The sequence below is a fragment of the Camellia sinensis genome, chromosome 11 (assembly GCF_055761805.1).
Source record: "Camellia sinensis isolate YWXY chromosome 11, ASM5576180v1, whole genome shotgun sequence".
Taxonomy (NCBI): Eukaryota; Viridiplantae; Streptophyta; class Magnoliopsida; order Ericales; family Theaceae; genus Camellia; species Camellia sinensis.
Window position 1 is genome coordinate 66,770,986 of NC_138971.1, and position 6,662 is coordinate 66,777,647.

General features: G+C 28.5%; 1 non-coding gene across 1 annotated transcript; it reads left to right on the forward strand.

Moving 5' to 3' along the window:
• Nucleotides 1-5,440: 5,440 nt before the first annotated feature.
• Nucleotides 5,441-5,522, forward strand: TRNAS-AGA (transfer RNA serine (anticodon AGA)). The gene has a single exon. It is a non-coding gene; the product is annotated as a tRNA-Ser (tRNA).
• The last annotated feature ends 1,140 nt before the right edge of the window (nt 5,523-6,662 follow it).

The window sequence follows — 6,662 nt, forward strand, 5'->3', positions numbered from 1 at the left end:
TATAGATGGTAGAGACCAAATTGATCAAAATTTCAAAAGTTTGAGTGTAAAATATATATTAATCAATGTATGGGGGTCAAATTGAAAAACGCATGAAAATTTGGAGGACAAAATGATATTTTCTCAAAAAATTATTATCAAAATTTTAAAAATTATTTCCACACAAAAACTTTTATAGGATGAATGCTTTTGTTTTTGAAAATACAAAAAATAAAAACAAAAAAAATATGAAAAAGAAAACAAAAAACAATCATTTTTTTTTTTACCAAATTTAAAATTCAAATATAATCATTATGTTTTCTGGGAACATGTTTTGTGGAGTAGATCCGTTTGGAGATGACGCAAGACATGAAATTATATGTTCCTCTTCCCTTCCAGTTTGTCCTGTACCAGAAAGATAGAAAAGAAAAGGAAGTATCTTCAAATCCTATCTATCTATCTATCTATCTACGCATCTACTTTTGAAATATTGTTGATATTTTTTTTTTTTTTGTCTTTTTTCTTTTTACTTTTTTTTCTTTTGTGGGAAAGTCATAAAATAAATGTGAAGAATTTACATATACACAAGGGATATTCTCTAGGTAATACAAAAATCTAACACCGCCTCAAAGAAGGGGAAGACTAAAACAAATAACTAGCTATAACAACCCCGCATTTGCGCGGAAACCAACATAAAACCCAAACTTGCTGATATATTTTTTTTTATCCCCAAGTAACCTCTACCATCAGAGATTATAAATGGAAATTTGGAGAAGATATATGGGCAAGTAAACAAAAGTAAACCACTTAAACTACAGAAATACAACTGAAATACATACATAAACAGAAATAAACAAGGCTAAAGCGTCCGCCAAAACCAATCAACTATGCTAACCTCCCCCACAAGCTCCCAGTCTCTATCATAGATAGAACATATAGTCCAATAAGCATCTTGCACCTCATAGCCGTGACATCCATAGTCACTCGCAAAGTCATGACGGAGGAAAAGATATACCCGATGAAAGATCTCGATGGAGTTACATGAAACTCACACGATCAGTTACCAAAATTAACAATCTCAAGGAAGTATAGCGAAAACCAATAGCTGCCTCAGTAACAATCACAATCACAGTCAATTCTACCATGAAGTCAACCACCACATTCTCCAGTCCCTTCTTCAGTTGATCACAAAACCTTAATCCGTATGGCAGTGTCTCCCTCACTCCATGTCAGGAGTGGCTTAAAGACCAAATCAATATGGGTCATATGAAGATTGTTGACATTCTTAGGACCACCTTCTCATTCCATCATCTCTTTACCTTGCCTTGGAGCATATGGCCTGTCTTTGCAAATCAAAAGCTCTTCACAGCATAAGAAAAAAAGAGAGAATTCAATTTTGCTGCTTTTTTGGGACCATTACCATGCATGCTAAAAGAATGGTGCACCCAAGCCGAATACATATTAAGTGTAAGGATGGTAATATCATTGGACATGGTATTATATTGATTTATAAAAAAAAAATGTAAAACTGATTGAGTTAGAATTACAAATGAACTGAATTATTTATGCAAAGTTCAAGCATAACTGGTTTAAAACTTCTTTAAACTTAGTTCGTTTAAAATTTTTTGAGGTCAACTCTCGTTTTCCAAATGAACAAGCTTGAGTGATGTAGGAAAGGCAATGGGATGAACACTCAAACACAGAACAATCACGAATTGATAGAAAAAAAAAAAAAAAATACTCTTTCCTGCATATATTTCATTCTACAAAATATTTTGATTTGCCTTAAGATTTACCGATCATATTTATAAACGAACAAACCGTAATTAACTTATGAAAGAATTCATAAAAGATAATAGTCGCTAATCAAGCCCGAAACATATAAATTACGAAAATTACTAAAAAATAGAAAGATTTGAGTTAAGCTCAAATCTAGAAACTACAATAAATCTACATATTTTGGAAAAAATTCTAACCTCAAATGTATTCGTTTAGACAAAATAATTGACGAATCAATTATTTTCGAAAACAGCACAATTGTGAAATTAAAAGCCTAGATAATGGAATTTGACCGAAATCCATCATGTGCCATAGGAAAGCAATGTATATTGACCACGAAGTCAATTTTCATGTTTTTGACCAAATTCCACGTCATTGTAAATATGTGCCATCTTGCATTTATTAGTGTCTTTTGCCTTTTGCCTTGTTTGTTCACGACTTTCAAAAACCGAACCAAAATTTTAAACTTGTTTAGTAGTCAAACTGAGTTTTAATACACCCAAACTCATCTCTAATAGACACATGAACATAATTATATAGTATCAATTAATATTTAATGATATATCAAATATATTTTCACTAATTTTATTCTATTTCTCTATTTATGATTGGTGCTTGTGCAAATTTGATATGCATAATAATTCGAGGGGGCATTTTTTTTTTTTCCTCGCTAGATTGAACTCGAGTGCATTTATATAATTAAGTTAGCTCGATCCTTGAGCTCGACTCAAACTCGAGCCTAATAAATTTTAAGTGAACCAAGTGCAAAAACTCAAAGTTCGACTTATTTGTAGTCGTAGATGGATTGGATATTTCATTTCTCACTAACTTAACATTATCGTGAGTGAAATTTTTTATTGAATTGTGATATCATGATATCACAATTATACTCCATATTTGTTGATAAAAGGCAGATATCTTTTAAAGAGACTTTTTCTTTTCTCTTTTTTCTTTTTTTCACAATGTGGACCTGCATGTGCTCAAAACACAAATTCCAATTTCAAGACTTCCCTCAAGAATTCACGAGCTAGTAAAGCTCTGTTTACAACCCAATATTGCCTTGAGTGGTTATGGAGGAGCTAACATCAACCGGAATTTCCCTTCAAAGCCAGACCAATCATTATTGGACATGTGGCATGTGCAATAACCAATCGCTTATGCCCCTGCTAAAGAAGAGGCTAGAAATACTCTTACCCCTTTATTTTTTATTTATTTCGTAAATTACATTAACGACTCCTATAATTTAAGATTTGTATAATTTTAATTCTTAATTTTTTAATTATGGTATATTTGACTATAAATTTTAAATTTATTTCTAAATAAGAATAATTAAAACAATGTTTTCTTTACAAAAAGAAAATGTTCTATTTTAAGGATAAAATTATCAATTTGATAAAATAAATTAGTTTGATAAAAATAAATGTCAAAAAGTTAAAAATTATTTCTACCCATCAAATATAAAATTATAAAAAAATGATATATCTTTTTCTATTTTTATTTTTTTATCAAATTAATTTTTAGTACGTGTTTGGATGATAATCATGTAATAGATAGTTGTTTTATTGATGTTTTTGGATGATTATCATATAATAGATGATTGTTTTTGTTGTTGACATATATGTTTTTATGGTTATCATGTAATGGATGGTTATTAGGCTTTTAATATATAATCGATATATTTAATATATAAAATGTTTTTAGTCTTGAATTTTTAGATTTAACGGATTGGTTTAATAATTACTTAAAAGTTGTTGTCATATTTGATTTTTGAAAAAAAAGAAAAACTAATTTAACAAAAATAAATACAAAAAAAATTATTTTAAAAAATTATTTCTACCATCTTAAAAGATAAAATTATATAAAAATAATGTGTTTTTAAATTATTATTTTTCATCAATTCAAGTTTTAGTTTTTTTGGAAATTTTTTTGAAAATCAAACCAAATAGAAGTTTATTACCAAGATAGTGTCAACATTATTTATTATAGAAAAAAATGTCATTACATTTCAAACAACATACAAGTTAACCAATACAAAATAAGTTATATGACCACTTTACCCTTGAAATAAATCGTTTGCAAATGAAACATATTTGATTGTCTCTATTTGGAATAATATTTAAAATTCAGAGTCAAATGTATCACAATTAAAAATCAAAAATTAAAGTAACACATCTCAAATTACAGAGGCTGTTAGTATAATTCACCCTACAGGAACTAGTAAATCTTTTTTTGTTAATTATTTCTCCATGCTTCCCTCCATTTATTTGATTAAAAAAAAAAGAAGAGATTTTCTAAAGTTACACTTCGTAACTTTTTTCAGTTTATTTGAATCCCTAAATACCTATTACCTAAGGATAAAAGAGCCTCATCTTTTTTTATGTTAATTTTTTAACTTTACAAAATAAGTTCATATTTTTACACATTATTAAAAGACCTACTAAACACACATTTATAACTTATGTCAAGTATTTTAAGCTAATAATAGAATCCTACTAATACAATAAGAAACAAAAAGTTTGGTTTCTATTAAATTGTTATTTTAACTTAGAGAGAACATTTTTGGTTTTTCTTTTTTATTTTTTATTTATTTTTTATTTTTGGTAGGCCAATTTTTTGATCAATTTTGTTATTTCAAATCGTTTACTTTTTAAGACTCGATCAGTAAAATATTCATGTGAAAAATCAAAATGATTGGACAACAGTAGTTATATATATATATATATAAATCATATTGTTTTTAAAAAACAGACGACAAATATAATTTTAGCAATTCATTTTTTGTAATACAAATGTAATTAAAAAATATAGTTACTAATATCAAATTATTTTGATTTTTTGCATAAATATTTTAGTCAATATATCTTAAAAGTAAACAGTTTTAATCACTAAAATCGGTCTCAAAATAAATCAACCAAACCCAAACACTATCTCAACTCTCTCAAATTGAGATAACAAACTCAATACCCTTCAATGAATATGCTTTATCCTCTATTGATAATATAATCAAAACAATAACACTATAGCAAACTTTTTGTTGATGGGATTAGATTTCTTTTTGATTCACGTCTCAACATTAAATAATTTGAAAGGATAGACATCTCAATAATATTATGCTTTTTATCTTAATAAGTAAATTAATTTAAGTTAAATATTTTTTTAAGCTTGAGTTTGATTTCAGCTCGTTTATATAATTGAACGAGCTCGAGCCGAGTTTGAATTTTTCAAATATTTAACCCAAATTTGATTAATTCTTAATAATTTTAGTTCAACTTGACTCACTTTACAACACTTTAATCACAATGCATATCAGCCTCCTATCCACATTCTATCTGATTCAAGCCGTTCCAAACATAAAATAAAATACTGATCATAGAAATTGATACTTTCTTGTATGCCAGGCATGTCTAGTCCAAATCGAAGTTCAAAAATAAATAATTGTAGTGGGTGTAGGCATATTTGTTGTGTTGTGGCCTGGCTGTCGAAAGCATGGACATGTAACCGTCCAGTAGCATATCACAACAATAGTGCGGCTACCAGATTGTGTTTTTCTAAAGAATCTGATACGATGTTGACATTTTAACTACGTGGGCCCCTCTCCATGATACTAGAATCTTATTGTGGACCCTATCTATTCATTGGGATAAGTATATATGTATGAAAATGAACCTTTAAGTCATATGTCGTGGACGTGCCGGAGTGGTTATCGGGCATGACTAGAAATCATGTGGGCTCTGCCCGCGCAGGTTCGAATCCTGCCGTCCACGTTTTTCCCATTTTATTGGTTGTCAATTTTGATTAGTGATTAGGAGTGATAAACAAGTTGAATAATTCCTTTTGTTGGTTGTGCAGTGATTGGGGGTGGTAAACAAGTGAATAATTAACTCGGTATTTAGGAAGTTGTTATTTTAGTGTTCCGATAATTATTTTTTAATTTTTTTGTTTGTTTGATTTTTTTTGTTTGGCTTTTTTGCTTTGTTTTGGGCAAGTTTTTTTTGTCATTTTGTGATTTTTGACTTTTTGACTTTTTTTTGTTCTTGTGATTTTTTAGCCAAACTCAAAAACCAAACGATCCCTTAGTAGGTTAAAATTTTTGTATTTAAAAAGATTATTTAATTTTTTTATAGTTGAATGTGATGTTTTGTGAGAGAAAATGTGAAATGATTATGAATTTGATGTGACATTTTGTCTTATTAATTATTTTAGACTATTTATCTTCTTTTGTGAATTTTAGCCTAAAAAAGGCTAAAATTTTGCTTCCCAACCGTCACCTAAGCTTGGTTTTGATAATTTTAAAATTTATTCAAGTTTAATTCATTAAACTTTTGAGTTGTTTTCAAACGAACTTTTAATCTTAACAAGTTTTAAAATATGTTTAAGTTTGGTTTGTTATTTTAACGAATCGAGTTTGAACGAATTTTTAACAAGTTAAATACGAGTCGAACTCAAACTATTTAGATCTTGTTTGGGAGTTAAACATTTTAGCTAAAAGAAAATGTTATAGACTTCAAATAATCTACCAAATTTTTCACTAAAGCTCTCACATGGATATGGGACTCACACAAACCCATGTGGGCCTTACACCTATGTAAGAGTTTTGATAAAAAAAATTTGGTAGCTTATTTGGAATCCCTAGCATAAACTCTTAGCCAAAAGTCAAAAAGTCATTATAAATTATCACATCACTTTCTCTTTACTTTTCTGTACATTTTTTTTGTAAAAAACAAAAGAGAAAACATCATTTTGCGCTCCAAACTTTCACGCATTTTCTAATTTGACCTCCAGATTTCAATCAATATCAATTTTACACCAAAACTTCTGAAATTTTGATCAATTTTCTCTCACCGTTACATTTTATTTACAATTGAACAGAATGTGCTAACGTGACACCAAAGTTCATTTGGAAT